At 34.7% G+C, this 21,680-nt stretch overlaps 1 pseudogene; it reads right to left on the reverse strand.

The window, feature by feature from the left end:
* Nucleotides 1-438: 438 nt before the first annotated feature.
* On the reverse strand, nt 439-21,259 carry LOC128240434 (sodium- and chloride-dependent GABA transporter ine-like; annotated as a pseudogene).
* Nucleotides 21,260-21,680: the final 421 nt, after the last annotated feature.

Below are 21,680 nucleotides of genomic sequence, written 5' to 3' on the forward strand. Positions count from 1 at the left end.
TTGCACAGAGCGCTTGAAATACATTTACATAACTATACTAACATCAACATCAATATCTGACAAAGGAAATATTCTACCATCTGGTTTTGGAATTTTAGAATAACTGACTAGACTTATTTATAATCCAATCCCTTACACAACTCGCGGGCTTAGTGTCCGTCTGTTGTCACGTCTTCTATTTCTATATCGAGTTACAAAAGTTTTGTGACAGGCCAGAGATATATATCTACTATTGCATGTCCTAGCTATATGAGTGAATATAGAATGAAGGTATCTGATACCAGCGTTTTTACAACTTGCATATTCATTAATATATATCTGGAGTAACAAATTGCAGTATTTTATAAACAGTTGCTGTCAGTACCATGAACAAACATATATTATAAGTTGACCAAATAGTATTTGCCGAATAAACCAGTATATCCACATAAAAAATAATAATTCCGACTTTTATTGCAGAAAGTACACAATAATAGTTAACAATGGGAATGGGTGTAAAACTTTAGCCCCAAATTGTTCAGATAAAAACATACTGCAATATTTTAAACCTGAAACCTGAAAAATTTATTATTTAACTAAAGAAACTTGACACTTCACACCCTAAATAAACCCTTGTTCATTGTTTCACATACAAATGCAAGCTAATAATATGAATATAGTCAGAATTACAGTAAAGTAAGTCCTGCTTTAGATGACTTATCTTTTCCACACACCATGTACATTTATATACACATGCTTGATTTTAAATTTATATACACATGCTTGATTTTAACTGACTCTCCTATTTCTTTCACAAAACTTCACACAAATATTAATATATGTACTCTTGGCACTGGTTCACCTCCAAGTTTGGATGCATCACTCAGGATCCCCATGTTTCACTACCATGGGTCCTGAGCAGATATGTGAGAGGTCCACACTGAATCACTGATCCGGGACATATTACACTGTTTATCCACATGGGACTTGCTTTGCAGGAAATAGAGAAACTGTCATCTTGAGCTCATATATGTGTCTGTAGAAAGACCTCTACATGTCATCACATAAACAAAAACTGAGAAATCATCATAAATCCATTTTCATCAGGCATAAATTGCACATATCCTTAATAACTAAGGAGCTAACCTGCATTTCATCTGTCTGACTTGTAACATGGTAAGTCCTCCATAAGATATCTGTCCTGATCCATACATGATTATATAGAATGAGTATTTTCCAAATACTGACAAATCTGAATAAATCAACACAATCCTCTTCTTTTCACAAATTACCCACATTTTCAAACAATGAGGTTTGTAATACAAACATTTCACCATAGGATATATATTGTTTGTTCACATATCTGTACCAGGGATGGTCACAGCCCACATATATGAACCATATAACAAACAATAACAAAGATTTAAACTATTTCCACTAAATGATCTCTAAAGGTACCCACATATTTCACAAAATGTTCACCAGTTAATCTTTTTGTCACAAGATCTCAGTCTGACTTGTAACATGATAAATCCTCCATCGGGTAGCCATCTTGGTCCATGTATGTGTATGTGGGATGGTCTATTCCTCCATAGGGTGGGGCGCTGGGGTCGGGGTGGCGGTAGCCGTACTCTTCTGGCGGGCTATAGGGGTCTTGCTTGATGCCACAAAATACAAACTTGATTCGCTGTAAAAAGATGTAGGAAGCATATTGTCATAAATTGATTTCAACTTGTTGACCATACCTATAACATAAAGAAACACCACATATGTTATCTATCCAAATATACTATATATCCTAGCATGTTATATATCACACTTGTTATATATCCTAGCATGTTATCTATCATGCTCCTAGCATGTTATTTATCCTAGCATGTTATTTATCCTAGCATGTTATCTATCACACTTGTTATATATCCTAGCATGTTATTTATCCTAGCATGTTATTTATCCTAGCATGTTATCTATCACGCTTGTTATATATCCTAGCATGTTATCTATCACACTTGTTATTTATCCTAGCATGTTATTTATCCTAGCATGTTATCTATCATGATCCTAGCATGTTATTTATCCTAGCATGTTATTTATCCTAGCATGTTATCTATCCTAGCATGTTATTTATCCTAGCATGTTATTTATCCTAGCATGTTATTTATCCTAGCATGTTATCTATCACACTTGTTATATATCCTAGCATGTTATTTATCCTAGCATGTTATTTATCCTAGCATGTTATCTATCACACTTGTTATATATCCTAGCATGTTATCTATCACACTTGTTATTTATCCTAGCATGTTATGTATCCTAGCATGTTATCTATCATGATCCTAGCATGTCATCTCTCCTAGCTTATCTATCCTAGCATGTTATATATCCTAACTTTTCCATCCTAGCATGTTATATATCCTGGCTAATCCATCCTATCTTATCTTTCTTAGCTTTTCATCTAAAAACTTCACTTATGCATTGAATATAACCAACGTGTAGACTACACTTATGCATTGAATATAACCAACGTGTAGACCACATTAATGTATTGAATATAATCAACACGTAGACCACACTTATGTATTGAATATAACCAACGTGTAGACCACATTAATGTATTGAATATAATCATCACGTAGACCACACTTATGTATTCAATATAACCAACGTGTAGACCACATTAATGTATTGAATATAATCAACACGTAGACCACATTAATGTATTGAATATAATCAACACGTAGACTACACTAATGTATTGAATATAATCAACACGTAGACCACACTTATGTATTGAATATTACCAACGTGTAGACTACACTTATGTATTGAATATAACCAACGTGTAGACCACACTTATGTATTGAATATTACCAACATGTAGACCACACTTATGTATTGAATATAACCAACGTGTAGACTACACTTATGTATTGAATATAACCAACGTGTAGACTACACTTATGTATTGAATATAACCAACGTGTAGACCACAGTTATGTATTGAATATAACCAACGTGTAGACTACACTTATGTATTGAATATTACCAACACGTAGACCACACTTATGTATTGAATATAACCAACGTGTAGACTACACTTATGTATTGAATATAACCAACACGTAGACCACACTTATGTATTGAATATAACCAACGTGTAGACTACACTTATGTATTGAATATAACCAACACGTAGACCACACTTATGTATTGAATATAACCAACACGTAGACCACACTTATGTATTGAATATAACCAACGTGTAGACTACAGTTATGTATTGAATATAACCAACGTGTAGACCACACTTATGTATTGAATATAACCAACGTGTAGACTACACTTATGTATTGAATATAACCAACGTGTAGACTACACTTATGTATTGAATATAACCAACGTGTAGACCACACTTATGTATTGAATATAACCAACGTGTAGACTACACTTATGTATTGAATATTACCAACACGTAGACCACACTTATGTATTGAATATAACCAACGTGTAGACTACACTTATGTATTGAATATAACCAATGTGTAGACTACACTTATGTATTGAATATAACCAACGTGTAGACCACACTTATGTATTGAATATAACCAACGTGTAGACCACACTTATGTATGGAATATAATCAATACGTAGACCACACTTATGTATTGAATATAACCAACGTGTAGATCACAGTTATGTTTTGAATATAACCAACGTGTAGACCACACTTATGTATTGAATATAACCAACGTGTAGACCACACTTATGTATTGAATATAACCAACGTGTAGACCACACTTATGTTTTGAATATAACCAACGTGTAGACCACACTTATGTATTCAATATAACCAATGTGTAGACCACACTTATGTATTGAATATAACCAATGTGTAGACCACACTTATGTATTGAATATAACCAATGTGTAGACCACACTTATGTATTGAATATAACCAATGTGTAGACCACACTTATGTATTGAATATAACCAACGTGTAGACCACACTTATGTATTAAATATAACCAATGTGTAGACCACACTTATGTATTCAATATAACCAACGTGTAGATCAAAATTATGTATTCAATATAACCAACGTGTAGACCACACTTATGTATTCAATATAACCAACGTGTAGACCACAATTATGTATTCAATATAACCAACGTGTAGACCACACTTATGTATTGAATATAACCAACGTGTAGACCACACTTATGTATTCAATATAACCAACGTGTAGACCATAATTATGTATTCAATATAACCAACGTGTAGACCACACTTATGTATTGAATATAACCAACGTGTAGACCACAATTATGTATTCAATATAACCAACGTGTAGACCACAATTATGTATTCAATATAACCAATGTGTAGACCACAATTATGTATTCAATATAACCAACGTGTAGACCACAATTATGTATTCAATATAACCAACGTGTAGACCACACTTATGTATTCAATATAACCAACGTGTAGATCAAAATTATGTATTCAATATAACCAACGTGTAGACCACAATTATGTATTCAATATAACCAACGTGTAGACCACAATTATGTATTCAATATAACCAACGTGTAGACCACACTTATGTATTGAATATAATCAATGTGTAGACCACACTTATGTATTCAATATAACCAACGTGTAGACCACAATTATGTATTCAATATAACCAACGTGTAGACCACACTTATGTATTGAATATAACCAACGTGTAGACCACAATTATGTATTCAATATAACCAACGTGTAGACCACACTTATGTATTGAATATAACCAACGTGTAGACCACACTAATGTATTGAATATAACCAACGTGTAGACCACACTTATGTATTGAATATAACCAACGTGAAGACCACACTTATGTATTGAATATAACCAACGTGTAGACTACACTTATGTATTGAATATAACCAACGTGTAGACCACACTAATGTATTGAATATAACCAACGTGTAGACCACAATTATGTATTCAAGATAACCAACGTGTAGACCACAATTATGTATTCAATATAAACAACGTGTAGACCACACTAATGTATTCAATATAAACAACTTGTAGACCACACTAATGTATTGAATATTATCAACGTGTAGACCACACTAATGTATTGAATACAACCAACGTGTAGACCACACTTATGAATTCAATATAACCAACGTGTAGACCACAATTATGTATTCAATATAACCAACGTGTAGACCACACTTATGTATTGAATATAACCAACGTGTAGACTACACTAATGTGTTCAATATTACCAACGTGTAGACCACACTTATGTATTCAATATAACCAACGTGTAGACCACACTAATGTATTGAATATAACCAACGTGTAGACCACACTTATGTATTCAATATAACCAACATGTAGACCACACTTATGTATTGAATATAACCAACGTGTAGACTACACTAATGTGTTCAATATTACCAACGTGTAGACCACACTTATGTATTCAATATAACCAACGTGTAGACCACACTATTGTATTGAATATAACCAACGTGTAGACCACACTTATGTATTCAATATAACCAACGTGTAGACCACACTAATGTATTGAATATAACCAACATGTAGACCACACTTATGTATTGAATATAACCAACGTGTAGACCACACTTATGTATTGAATATAACCAACGTGTAGACCACACTTATGTATTCAATATAACCAACGTGTAGACCACACTTATGTATTGAATATAACCAACGTGTAGACCACACTAATGTATTGAATATAACCAACGTGTAGACCACACTTATGTATTCAATATAACCAACGTGTAGACCACACTAATGTATTGAATATAACCAACGTGTAGACCACACTAATGTATTGAATATAACCAACGTGTAGACCACAATTATGTATTCAATATAACCAACGTGTAGACCACAATTATGTATTCAATATAACCAACGTGTAGACCACACTAATGTATTGAATATAACCAACGTGTAGACCACACTTATGTATTCAATATAACCAACGTGTAGACCACAATTATGTATTCAATATAACCAACGTGTAGACCACAATTATGTATTCAATATAACCAACGTGTAGACCACACTAATGTATTGAATATAACCAACGTGTAGACCACACTTATGTATTCAATATAACCAACGTGTAGACCACACTAATGTATTGAATATAACCAACGTGAAGACCACACTTATGTATTGAATATAACCAACGTGTAGACTACACTTATGTATTGAATATAACCAACGTGTAGACTACACTTATGTATTGAATATATCCAACGTGTAGACCACACTTATGTATTGAATATAACCAACGTGTAGACCACACTTATGTATTCAATATAAACAACTTGTAGACCACACTAATGTATTGAATATAATCAACATGTAGACCACACTAATGTATTGAATATAACCAACGTGTAGACCACACTTATGAATTCAATATAACCAACGTGTAGACCACACTTATGTATTCAATATAACCAACGTGTAGACCACACTTATGTATTGAATATAACCAACGTGTAGACCACACTAATGTATTGAATATAACCAACGTGTAGACTACACTTATGAATTCAATATAACCAACGTGTAGACCACACTTATGAATTCAATATAACCAACGTGTAGACTATACTTATGAATTCAATATAAACAACTTGTAGACTACACTTATGAATTCAATATAACCAACGTGTAGACTACACTTATGAATTCAATATAACCAACTTGTAGACTACACTTAGGTATTCAAAATATCACCAACATGTAGTCTACACTTATATTTTCAATATAACCAATGTGAACACTTTACTTATCACTATTACTGAAAGGCTGCAGTACACTGTGACTGAATGTTAGCTGTAGCTCGGAGAATGTTTTAGCTTTAACCCCTGTATTCAATATAACCACCATGTAGACCACACTTTACACTATAACATAAGGTTTGTAATACACTGTAAGGTAAAAAGTTAGCTGTAGCTCTGAGAATGTAAATTTTGTAACACAATGCGGTCTTGCATATGCGCGTGATCATAATCCTAGGGAAATACCTAAGATACAAAGGTAGCTAGGTGAGATCACGTAGATATGACGTAGTTTAAATATTGAGGTGACGGCTGATCGCACGTAGCTCTGATAGTCTGGTTCTTGCTTCCAAGCTAGGAAGTCTGGTTTTTACTTTCGAGCTAGAGGGTTGTAGTTATTCAACAGATATTTGATGACTTGTAAATAAAATGTAGAACTTTGAGGACTTGTTTCAAACATAAGGAGACACTGGACTTTTGTGTCACACTTTGACAACTCAAACATACCTCTACACATGTGCCGTCCTCTGACTGACAGGCGTGGATCATGGCTGCAGGTATGGCGAGAAACGGGGCACTGGCGAATATCTAACACACCAAGTCCCACAGGCCTTTGATCTCCATCTCGTGGTAGCGGGGAATGTCTTCCAACTCAGTAATAAACTGGTACAAGAATATGGCCTGAAAATATTGATGGCCAATGCAGTGATTTTCAGATTATTGTAAGAAAAACTATATAAAAGCTAGAACAGGGAACTTGCTAGGATCTGTCGCATCAAATTATTTCAAAATATGGGCAGCTGAAGGATTATGTTTTAGGGTCAAATGTGCACAAATAAGTGCTTATGACTCTCAATATTTTTATCAGAACACATGGTTTTCAAACATGCGAGTTGAAAAGACTGACGCACTCAGATTTCAAAATGATTCACTGCAAAGGACGTAATACTTAATCCTATTTCCCAAAATGCCTAGAACAAGGCCTGTATTAATACTCACGGCTGTAATGAGCGTAGACACTCCACACCACACCGACATCACAACCCGCTCTGCGATGCCAAAGTTCTGCTTTGCTGTAAAATATACAGAACAATCTTGTGAAGACCAGCTGCCACTGTACCTTGGCATCATTAATACACTTCTTATATACATGGGCTCTAGTAAAGACCAGCTGCCACTATATATTGGTTTTATATATACACTTTCTTTATACAGGGGCTCCAGTAAAGACCAGCTGCCACTATATATTGGTTTTATATATACACTTTCTTTATACAGGGGCTCTAGTAAAGACCAGCTGCCACCATATATTGGTTTTATTTATACACTTACTTCATACAGGGGCTCCAGTAAAGACCAGCTGCCACCATATATTGGTTTTATTTATACACTTCCTTTATACAGGGGCTCTAGTAAAGACCAGCTGCCACTATATATTGGTTTTGTTTATACACTTCTTTTATACAGGGGCTCTAGTAAAGACCAGCTGCCACTATATATTGGTTTTATTTATACACTTCTTTTATACAGGGGCTCTAGTAAAGACCAGCTGCCACCATATATTGGTTTTATTTATACACTTACTTTATACAGGGGCTCTAGTAAAGACCAGCTGCCACTATATATTGGTTTTATTTATACACTTCCTTCATACAGGGGCTCTAGTAAAGACCAGCTGCCACTATATATTGGTTTTATTTATACACTTCTTTTAAACAGGGGCTCTAGTAAAGACCAGCTGCCACCATATATTGGTTTTATTTATACACTTACTTTATACAGGGACTCTAGTAAAGACCAGCTGCCACTATATATTGGTTTTATTTATACACTTCCTTTATACAGGGGCCCTAGTAAAGACCAGCTAACACTATATATTGGTTTTATTTATACACTAAAGTCTTTCTTTATACAGGGGCTTTAACAGCTTATGATTGTCAATCCTGAAGTGCTTGGGGTTCGTTTGAGTAAGATAAAATAAGAGTTGTCATTCAACACCGAATGTATGAAAATAGTTTTATAATTTTCTTATTGATTCAGCAAAAAAGTGAAATTCTATTTACATCATAAATGCGACACCACTGGTGTTGATTGCTCTGGGTCTCGGGCTACCGTTAAATTATATCATTAATGCGACCCCACTAGATTCGTTTGCTCTGGATCCCGCGATCCAAAATGCGATTATTGATTTGGAACCCGCGACAACGCTAGCGTTGATTGTTCGGGATCCTGCGACCTTACAAGCTTTGATTGCTTTCGACCTTATAACCCAACTAGCCTTGATTGGTCAGGAATCCGCAACCCAACTGGCCTTGATTGGTCGGGATCCCGCAACCCAACTGGCCTCGATTGGTCGGGATCCCGCAACCCAACTGGCCTTGATTGGTCGGGATCCCGCAACCCAACTGGCCTCGATTGGTCGGGATCCCGCAACCCAACTGGTCTCGATTGGTCGGGATCCCGCAACCCAACTGGCCTCGATTGATTCTATCCTGCAACCCAACTGGCCTCGATTGGTCTGAATACCGCAACCCAACTGGCCTCGATTGGTCAAGATCCCGCAACCCAACTGGCCTTGATTGATTCTATATACGTACCATAAATGATGATAAGGGTGAGTCCATACAGGGCCACGGTGAGGAAAAACAGCTTTGGTACGCACTGGTCCATCACTATGATGTAGTATAACCCAGCCTGGAAATACATGATAAATAGTGCATAACAAAGCCATGTAACCCAGCCTGGAAATACATGATAAATAGTTTATAACAGAGCAATATAACCCAGCCTGGAAATACATGATAAATAGTTCATAACAGAGCAATATTTGGAGTACATATATTGATACTCTTGTAAGCCCTCCTTTAAAATAGAAGTACCAACATTACAGGTTTGAGTGCAAAATCAGCACAGAGTTAGAAGAAGCTTGTGTCTGCTTAAAAATTTCACCTAGAAAAGGTATTTGTAGTATGAATTATAGATATTATGATATAGTATGGAGTATAGAAGGGCCAACACAGCAACAAATGAATACAAGTCTCTCTTTACATTTGTACCATAGTCGTAAGTTGAAAGCTGTCAATCCTAATTTTAGGATTTATCCATGTTATTTTAGAGTCAGTGGTCTTTACCTGTGAACTATGAAGAATTGAAGCCCAAACAAGAACAGAAATAATAGCGAACATTTTACTGGTTTATTCAAACCCATCTCTTCGAAAATGACATTGCTTCATAGTCTTAACCTGGTAAAGTAGATCTGAAGCAGCAAAGCCCATTGATATAAGAGCAAATGCTGCAAAATGTTGGTACAAGCCCACTTGTTTTGAATATTTTCACAGTTGTAAAATGAGTGATCAAGGCGAATGTGGTTATTACCTATGTTTGTGAAAAATAGATGCCCCAATACCCACAGATATAAGAGCAACAATCAATGATAAGCCTGTTGCTCTTGTCATATGAAGAATGGATGCCCAAATGCCCACAGTTATATGAGCAAATGCTGAAAAAGGTTGATACAAGCCCACTTGTCTTGAATATTTTCACAGTTGTAGAGTGATCAAGGGTGAATGTGTTTTTTACCTGCAAAGTATGAAAAATGGATGCCCAAGTTATACAAGCAAAAGCTGCACAATCATTGATAAGCATGTTGCACTTGAATTTGTTTCAACAGTTTTAGAGCGACTGATCAAGGGTGAATGTGGTTATTACCTGCGTCGTATGAAGAATAGATGCCCCAATGCCCACGGATATAAGAGCAAACGCTGCACAGAAGTTGATACAGGCCCGCCTTTCTTGGAACGTTTCACTCCACGCCACGAGGCCGTCCACGAGGTTGTCCAGTATTGTAAACATGGAAACTATCTGAAAGGTCAACAGAGAGCAATACTTACAATCAATAGCATGAATGGCATAGCTTTTACCATCTGATTCTACTAATGTTAGTACTGATGAACTAATCAAGAAATTAAAGCTAACAGGGAATATTGATACCAAACATCTACTTTTGAGTTTAAAGCTGCACTTTCATAGATTGACAGTTTTGACTCGTTGCAGAATAAGCTGATTGCAGCACTAAAGCCTTCAAGGCAGTCATATAAGATATCTCACAAAAGAACAGATCTCAATTGTTTGGAAAACTGCCGAAATACTCATTTTATTTTAAGTGTAGAAACGCTTTGCACCATAGATCATCATTTTTTTAGCGTAAATATGAAAATTGCGATCTGGCCTTTTGTCAGCCGTCATATATCACTGGTTTTTAGGCATTAACCCAAAAGTTGGCTAATTCAAAAACAAAAAATTAAAAAGTTGTCAAAACAATCAATCTGTGAGAGTGCAGCTTTAAGTTATTCAAGAGCACAGTGGATCATGGGCCAACACAAAAATGAGGGGCATAACTCAACAATTATTATTGCCAGAGTTATGGGCCCTTGCTGTGCATGTGTAGTATGCCCCTAGCAACATGTGAACCAAGTTTCATTTTAATATCTAGAATGGCAATTGATGTATTTAAGGTACATACCAAGAACATGAGACCCGCAAGGAATATGGACAGGTAGAATAAGAGAGCGTAGACAGAAGGTATGCCCAGGTGAGAAAACGCTGCTGGCATGGTCGTGAATATCACATCCAGACCTGTGCAAAAACAAAGATATAATTAATTGTATCAGGAAATCAAATACCGTAAATGACTGGTTATAAGACGCACATTTTTCCCTCAGATTTCGATGTAAAAAATTGCCTGCGTCTTACAAACAGTAACAAGCTTTTGACATTTTTTTTCAGAGGGTGATATCAGGCCGAAATTGGCTCATCAGCCTGCGTCTTATAACCACTATCGTCTTATAACCAGTCATTTACAGCAGTCAAAGTTTTGGGAACTTCAGGATAAATTGAATTGAATTAAATTGCCCAATGTTATACATACAATTAAGTCTCAAATCAGTCTTTCCTGACATGAGCTTGAGCAACTTCATTTAATAACTAAACAAACAACACTATCTATTCGCACTTATCAATGATAACAGTTTGTTTTTTTACATGTAGGCTAATTTAGCGACATGCTGCAAACCGTCATGAATATTTTGCTTCTTTATTTTGATCTGCATAAACTATACAGGAAGTGTGTGAAAACTGACCACAGGGACTGAAGTGGTCACCAACCTTTAATGTTGTACATGTAGCTGGGCACAATGTGTTGTAGATTGCCAATGTAGGGAGCCATGGCGAGCTGGGGTAGCTGACATGTGGCAGCATATACCAGGATCACAAATATCCAAGATCTGGGAAATACATGCGATATGGAGGACATTGGTGAATTTCGGTGTTGGATCAAAAATTATAATAATTTCACTATGTGGTAATAGAAAGCAATATTTTTTACGAGTCTAAACATAACTTTCCGTGATCAAGAGTGAAATTAGTTTTTGCTTTTTTAATTTCAAAGTTTCTGTTATGCCAAAATTTAAGAAAAATGTTACTTTAATAAGTGTTTATTAGTAATCTATTGTGAGACATGAGGTTATGAAGTCATTTCAAACATTTTCAGCCTAGAACAGTGACCGCCATGTTAAATTCATTGAACAAAACAGAAACCAAAATCTATGAAAAATGTGAAAATAACATGCTTTTTCATCCGAGATCATAATAATTTACCTTATAAACATTAGAAATGTTATCGACTTAACATTCTGACTTTACATGTGCTCTCTTAGCAGCTTAATTTTAGCCTCTTACATCATAAGCACAATATTGTCCTCTTAACACCCCAATATTATCGTATAAACATGATAGCATATCCCTCTATTCATCATAATATTACCCTTTAAACTTATATTAATACCCTCTAGACATCGCAATATTATATTATTATATTTACACCTCAACTTCCATTCCTTAAATGAACTGCCTTTCGGCAATTGTGTTTATCAATCGATGAACGCAACATCTTCGAATATGTTCAGATCGCAATTCATCGCATAACAATATACATGAAAAGTATTGATCTTGTTATTGTTTGTATTGTGTCAACAAGTCCCGTGTATTATAAATCAACATTTTAAAAAGTGTTATTTTATTTTATTTTAAATGTATTGTTGCCATAAGTGTTTCAATTTTACATTTAAAAGTGATTTCAAGTTGTTGATATTTTCCCACGTTATTGTGACGTCATTTGAAAAACTGTTTCCGGTTACAGTCGGGTGGTTCTATTTACAGAATGGGTAAGAAAGGATTACTAAAAGGTTTTCTTAAATGAAATGAAGTATTTTTTTTACAATTCTTGAATGAAATAATTAAATATTGGTGTAAATATAAGTTATGAATTGCAGTATTGATGTCATTATCGGGGATATGAATGCAATTCTGACTCCACACACTTTGACCAGCCCAATTGTGTCATACCCCGATAATGACATCAGCCCCGCAATTCATTCCTTAACTTAACATTATAATATTACCCTCTAAACATAAACCTCTAGACCTGCACTCACATATTTCTACTGAGGCGCCCTTGACCAGTCATTTTCCCCATTGTTGGCAGTATGGCTGTCCAGACAGGGACAGAGTGTGTCACCAGGGAAAACCCGTCTAGCCAGTCCTGTGAGAAGGAAGAATAGCAAATTGCTGTTGCATAAAGCAGAATGATGAAAAACACAAGAACAATGCCAGTATACGTTCAATGTTCATCAATGTTTGTCCAATATGACTCTAAATGCAAATTTCCATTAGGGGGAATAACTCATCTCTTATGTTATTGCCTGAATAAGGAGAGTATTCGCATCCTGCAGTTAATGAAACTCTGTCATATATAAGGTATCCAATTCTTCAACGAGTGTTTGTAATGTTAATCTCAATGAATTCACGGTGAGAGTTAGCAGGAGTTCATATAGTCCACTGTTATAATCATTTCCTGTATTCATGGCTTCCATTAATCAGAAGTTTGGAAGTATATTACTTCTGAGAAATGGGTTAAGCCTTCCAAGATTGATTCCTTGGAAGTACAAAAACTTCCATAATTTTGAAGACAGTCAAAATATCAAAACCTGATGTCAATATCACTTTTATGGTCACAATTTCAATCAGTCTTGAAGTCAGATGAATTTTTGTAATATAAATCTATGAATTTGTCAAGTTATAGATGCAAATTATTTCAACATACAAGTTGAAAAATAGTGGAAAAAATTATTGTGTTCGGGAGACTTAAAGATGCTCTCTTACTCCCAAATAAGATTTACCTAAATTAATACAATTGTTTTAATACTTGAAAAAGGATGAATACATGTCGAAAACAACGGTTCTTATGAAGGATACCAAGTTTAAGTTGAAAGAAATTAACATAAAACACGGTATTTCTACCTCATGAGACTATAGTAGACCGCAGTGAATCTTTTAACCTTCACCAATCATTTAATATTTTTGTGTTTTCTGCTATTAAATACACGGTTACAATCTTGTTATCAGTAATTAATATTTTCCATAAGTGCATTATTTAGTATGTAGTTAAAGATTTATCAGTCAAAATTGATGTTTGTTATACATGCGTATGTATTGATTTTGAATAAAAGTGTCACTTTAAACTTCCACATTTCAGTGAAAAACGTCCAATATTGCTTTACAGGAAGTTCATACTTCCAGTTTCAAATTTTTAATGGAAGCCCTGAGTGTTAATGGGGTATAACCTCTCAGGCCATTTTCAATAAAGCAGTGATCTCACCCTGCAGCTGATGAAACTGTGTCCTATCCAATGTTTACAATTCACCAAGGAAATTGTTAGAACTATTAGTTTTTCATCTAGTAATTAGGGGAAAAACTCTTTTTCCTAGATTTTAACCCGAATTAGAGAAAACAATTATGACCTGAATCAGAGGTGTGTTCTTATCGTGCAGGTGATGGAACTGTGTCTTAACCAAGGTATACAATTCAAACAGTAACGTGTTGGAACTGTTAGTTTTTCATTTTGTAATTAGGATAAATAACTCTTTACTTAATTGACAACCCAAATACAAGTGTCTTTTAATGACCTGAATGAGAGGCGTGTTCTCATCATGCAGCTGATGGAACTGAGTCATATCCAAGGTATACAATTCTCCCAGGAATGTGTTTGTCCCATTAGACTCCAGGTGACTGTAGCCGTATCCCAGCACGGTGAACATCAGGGCCAGAAAACCTGGGCCCAGGATGAACAGGATCTGAAATAAGATCAACAACAAAGATAAACATGATCAATTATCAGAATATTTACGAAAGGAGTAATCGAAATTAAGACTTTTTAATGATCAAGCCAAAATTCTTATGCTAGTTCTTGGTATTGATTTTTCACAAGCCTTGTTATACAAAGACAAGAGGAAAAGCAGACGTCCCGGAAAGTATACCATCACTACAGGGCATGATGGTGTGTGCTAATTTCATACATGCCATATTTCCCAGGCTTCCCAGGGGGATTTTGGACTGAATTCCAGGGGATTTTGATATTACACCAGGGGATTTTTATGCAGCGAAATTTAGGGCAATATCACTCTCTAATTACAATAGTTTTTGGATTTAGGCATCATGGTCCATTATGGAATTTCACACTCATAATATTATGGATGCTTTCCATTGTCAACCTTGAGCTAGTTTAAGAAAAAAGGGGGAGACCTGGGGATGGGTCGGAATTCCGGGGGATTTTAGCAAGTATGGCTAATTTCCACCACTGCAATTGTAAAGCAGTATATTTCTAAGCATTTTGGAGGGGTGTTATACTTTCTGATATTCTGCAATGTTCTTATACATTGAGAAACCCTCCCTCCGAGCTGATCAAAGGCTCTGTTGGTCAAAAGGTTTAAAGATTCAATCCCCCAAAGATGATTTACCACAATTAATACAATTGTTTAAATTTACCAAAAAGTATGAATTAATAGCATAAACACTGTGTTCTTATGAAGGATACCGAGTTTAATTTGAAAGAAAGGTGCAGAAAACACGGTATTTCTACCTTATGAGACGAAAGTAGATCACGGGTAAATCTTTTAGCACTCACTAATCATTTAATATCTGTGCGTTTTCAGCTATTAAATACAGGGTTACAATCTAGTTATCAGTAATTAATATTTGCCATTTATAAATGAATTATTTAGTTAGTAGTTAAAGGTTTATCTTTCAACTTTTATTGAACTAGTCAGTCACATATTAAGTATTTCATAGTTTTAATCAATTTAGCAGGCCCTTGCAGATTACATGAACCTGAAAAGTTATTGAGAAGGATGTTGATTCTTATGAAGTAATTTCAGGATGGCACTATGTCATATATGAAATAAAAAATAAAAAAATCTAAAAATTTAAAACCACGCACCCAACCGCACACCCGTGCCCCAAATGCAAGCCCTAAGAAGATGAACACCCACACGCCAACCATTGCTAAGGGCAACACTGACACTCCCGCCTTGTTCACCTCGTCCGAGAAACCCCATACCGCAAAGCCACGCACATCAGAAATGTTGCCAGAGATCTGGAGGTACTCATTACTGAAGTATTACAAATTGACAGACTTGTAATATAGTCCAATACATTTATAGGTACATGTAGCAATAGTATTTTAATTGACAGCCTTGTTATGTAGTCCAATACATTTATAGGTACATGTAACAATAGTATTTTAATTGACAGCCTTGTTATGTAGTCCAATACATTTATAGGTCATGTAGCAATAGTATTTTAATTGGCAGACTTGTAATATAGTCCAATACATTTATAGGTACATGTAGCAATAGTATTTTACTTGACAGCCTTGTTATGTAGTCCAATACATTTATAGGTACATGTAGCAATAGTATTTTAATTGACAGCCTTGTTATGTAGTCCAATACATTTAAAGGTACATGTACCAATAGTATTTTAATTGACAGCCTTGTTATGTAGTTCAATACATTTATAGGTACATGTAGCAATAGTATTTTAATTGGCAGACTTGTAATATAGTCCAATACATTTAAAGGTACATGTACCAATAGCATTTTAATTGACAGCCTTGTTATGTAGTCCAATACATTTAAAGGTACATGTAGCAATAGTATTTTAATTGACTGCCTTGTTATGTAGTCCAATACATTTATAGGTACATGTAGCAATAGTATTTTAATTGACAGCCTTGTTATGTAGTCCAATACATTTATAGGTACATGTAGCAATAGTATTTTAATTGACAGCCTTGTTATGTAGTCCAATACATTTATAGGTACATGTAGCAATAGTAGTTTAATTGACAGCCTTGTTATGTAGTCCAATACATTTATAGGTACATGTAGCAATAGTATTTTAATTGACAGCCTTGTTATGTAGTCCAATACATTTATAGGTACATGTAGCAATAGTATTTTAATTGACAGCCTTGTTATGTAGTCCAATACATTTATAGGTACATGTAGCAATAGTATTTTAATTGACAGCCTTGTTATGTAGTCCAATACATTTAAAGGTACATGTACCAATAGTATTTTAATTGACAGCCTTGTTATGTAGTCCAATACATTTATAGGTACATGTAGCAATAGTATTTTAATTGACAGCCTTGTTATGTAGTCCAATACATTTAAAGGTACATGTACCAATAGTATTTTAATTGACAGCCTTGTTATGTAGTCCAATACATTTATAGGTACATGTAGCAAAAGTATTTTAATTGACAGCCTTGTTATGTAGTCCAATACATTTATAGGTTCATGTAGCAATAGTATTTTAATTGACAGCCTTGTTATATAGTCCAATACATTTATAGGTACATGTAGCAATAGTATTTTAATTGACAGCCTTGTTATGTAGTCCAATACATTTATAGGTACATGTAACAATAGTATTTTAATTGACAGCCTTGTTATGTAGTCCAATACATTTATAGGTACATGTAACAATAGTATTTTAATTGACAGCCTTGTTATGTAGTCAAATACATTTATAGGTACATGTAACAATAGTATTTTAATTGGCAGCCTTGTTATGTAGTCAAATACATTTATAAATAGATGTAGCAAGGGTATTTCAATTGGCAGCCTTGTAATATTGTCAAATTCATTAATAAGTACATGTTGCATTGGTATTTTAAATGTCTATAAGTGTATTTAATTTGTATTTAGGATAACATCCAGTTATGTATCCTTATTGAATAATGGCTGTCAACAACTATGTGAAGTACGAAGTGAATTGAATGAGAAGAACAGAAATTATTAGTGAACATCCCAACTTGCCCTAAACTTTTAACCTCACTCAATGTGCCCTTAAACTTTAATTTAAAGTCCCAAGTCAATCAGGGGCCATACTAAGGATGATATGGAGTTATGGAACTTAATGGTGTGATGGTTCTGAAAAACTGTATAAAGTATGAAGTGAATTGAATGACGCCTACGCAGACACAATTGCCCGGGTGAGTTTATGGCCCTCCTTATTCTTCGAATGGAAGAGTAAAAAAAAATATTTTTGGGCAATCAAGAACAGATCCATATAAAGAAGGGACTAATCAATTGCATTAAAAAAAAACATTCAAATTCAGTTTACTAACCAACAGTTACTTCCCCTTGAATACTCACTCAAAGAATTCTGACTCTGCAGGAATTAGTGATGGTGGCACATTATGCTTCTGCCCAGAGGTTCTGCAAAATCATTTTTAAATTAATTAATTATACCAATGAAACAAACATAATTACCCAGGAGTTAAAATAAATTATACCATGGAAACAAACATAACTACCAATCAGTTTAAATGAATTATACCATGGAAACTAACACTCTTACCAATCAGTTTAAATCAATTAGACCATTTTTTTGGGTAATGGCTAACATTGATAGTTGCACATGGACAACACTGAATACGAAATGCCACAATTTAAGCTAAGACAATACCATAACTGGAAGGGTCTTCCTTCATTTGGCTATTGTCTTAAATGTTTGATACTGAATGTTACAGACTTTTGTTTTCACAGGCTTTAATTTTGTTTGAAAGTTATGTAGGTCAGTAGGTCAAAATAAGGGTGACCTTGAAACAATAAGCTTGTCTGATTAGTTTAAACTTATTTCTTTTACAACGATTGTGAAACAATTTTTACAACATTATACTAAGTCACTCTCGCTGGCACAATTTTACGCCAGAGTTTGGTCTTGTGTTGTAGGGGAAAACTGGAGCACACGGAGAAAACCCACTTGTCCAGCTTGGTGACAACAAACTGAACTAACATGGGCCCAAGCTGGGAATCGCACCCAGGTCACCTAGGTGAGAAGCTAGTGCGCTAACAACAGCGCTAACAAGACAACCAACCTTGTCTGATTGATAACGAGTACACCTGGGCCTAAGTTCCTTAACCAAACCATTCTACGGAATCTTAATGAAGAAAATGTGCTAGGATAGATAATAATAAGGAGCAGGGAAATGATGAGATTTATTGGGTAAAAGCCATGTTAAATACACAGGACTTCCATACTTCAAGTCCATCTAAACAAGCTATAGTACACATTAGCAATAAGTTGAACGCTATTTTATCGCCAAATGCTGTATTTTCTATAATTACAACATTGGACCAGGCAAATGTCAGGGCTTCCGTTAAAACGAACTATAGTACAAGCAATAAGTTTAACGCTTTTCTATCGCCATATTCTGTATATTCTATACTTACAACATTGTACCAAGCAAATCTGTTGGATTTTGAAAACATGAGGCTGTGTTCCATACATTAGCACAGCTAGTCCACACGTAGGGGTTTTTCGCTATGGCGATGAAAGCGTACATTCCGTAGTGGGTCACAAGAGGGGCCATAAACACGCACATAAGGAACAGCTGTATGAGTAACGTTATACCAATACCTATGGAGAAAATTAAAAATATTATGGAAACATTTAACCAAAAGAATAATTAATACTAACTTCTGTTTGAAATCACCAAGGTGATTCTTAAAGGTAACAATACAACTGTACAAGCTAAATAAATAAATTCATATATATTATTTTGCAATTCAATAGTATTGTAAAGGAATTTGTCTATTTATTCCTTAATCCAATCTCGCCACTTGGTAGTAACAACATTACCTCAAATATGACATTCTGAATTATATCAGGGCTGGAATTTAAGCTTGCATAAATGTGAGTCAGTTTTGCCAAAAGCAACCGTATAAAAAAAATCGTCTTGCTAAAATTTGCGAGTCCCATTTTTCAAAATGAAATACCAGAGGACGAATGCTAATGAGTACGCAACGTATATCATGTCACTTTACACTTGTTTATTAAACATCTAACTAGAACTCACTTGTATTGTCTTTCGTTACTTTATACAGCACAGAATACTTAATTAATTTGAGCCCTGTATATTATAGTACACATGAGTGGATAGTATTCTGTGGTTGCCTAGTTCAAGTTTTATGATCACAAGTGAGATACACAGCACCAACAGGAGCAGTAGAAACAGGAAGTAGGTAGCTAGAAAGCTTTTATGCATACCTTTCAGTATTGGTACATGTGTAGAGAGGAGAGACACAATCCCCTTCTGTTGATGGTTGCCCAGTTTCAACTGTATGAACACGGGCGGGATACACAGCACCAACAGGAAGAGGTAGGCTACCAACAGGGACATGCCTGAACAATTGGAAAGAGTTTATTTATTACATGATCAGTAAATGCTTCAATCATTAAATTCTGAAATTCGGTGAAGCAAGCATTTGCAAAATTGGAAAAACAATTGTCAGCAGTTTCTTCTTTTGATACGTAATAGCTTGTATTGGAAAAAAATAATCCCTCAGTTAAGAAAAACAAACTCCGAATAATTTGTAATTTAGGAAGAATTCTGACTTCCTCTTAAATAGAGGTCTATCCCAGTTTATTTAAATAGGGGTGTATCTTTTAAAGACCAATGGCTTGAATTTGTAAAATGTAACAAAGTCTTCATTATATAATTTCTCCCATAATGTTTTAAGACAATTATCTTTTCATTACCAAGAAAACGTCAAATGATTATTTCTGAAGCGGCATGAATATTTTATTTTGTAAAGTGATATACGCACCATTGGACATCTTGGTAAAGGACGTCCATGCTGGCTAGACAACGATGAATGCTATCTGTAGCAGGTTCCAAGGTGCCACATCCATTATCACCTCCTGTCTGTTATCCCCCTTTCACGATTTTTGACTGGTTTACAATTCACTCCCCTTATTTGGAATATTTATTTTTTCTCTCACTTGGTAGATTTTGAAGATTTTGGACTGGTTTACAATTCACTTCCCTTATTTGGAATTTTTATTTTTCTCTCACTTTGTAGATTTTAAAGACCTCCTTTTGAAGATTTTGGACTGGTTTTCAATTATCTCCCTTTAATTTCCAAATTGATATCACTGTGCATTACAACTTGTTTTTGGGTCCATTTGTTAAGAAACAATTTTCTCATTAACTGATCTTTCTTAAATCCTCACAACACACTATACATACAGGCATGCGTTGGCAATTCTCTTTGGCACATACCAGTTTTTAAGCTACTTTCCTGAAATGAAAATTGATTTAAATAATATGATAACAATCAGGCATGCATATTACATGAGTTATAATTATTCTCGCAGCTTAAGTATATATATATATATATATATATATATATATATATATATATATATATATATATATATATATATATATATATATATATATATATATATATAAAGGGACACCAATATCCTACTTACGATATCTAGTGAGTAACATTTTAATTCCTAACCATTTATAACGAGGATTGAAATAAGCATAAATATGCATGCCTCCCACTGTCAAAATCCTTACCAGGCTTGGTGATAGTAGAAGGGCTTATTTTGATGCCTCTTCTTAATATAAGAATGTTGGCTTGTTCATCTAAACATCTTACTTC

Source organism: Mya arenaria, chromosome 7 (genome assembly GCF_026914265.1).
Source record: "Mya arenaria isolate MELC-2E11 chromosome 7, ASM2691426v1".
Taxonomy (NCBI): Eukaryota; Metazoa; Mollusca; class Bivalvia; order Myida; family Myidae; genus Mya; species Mya arenaria.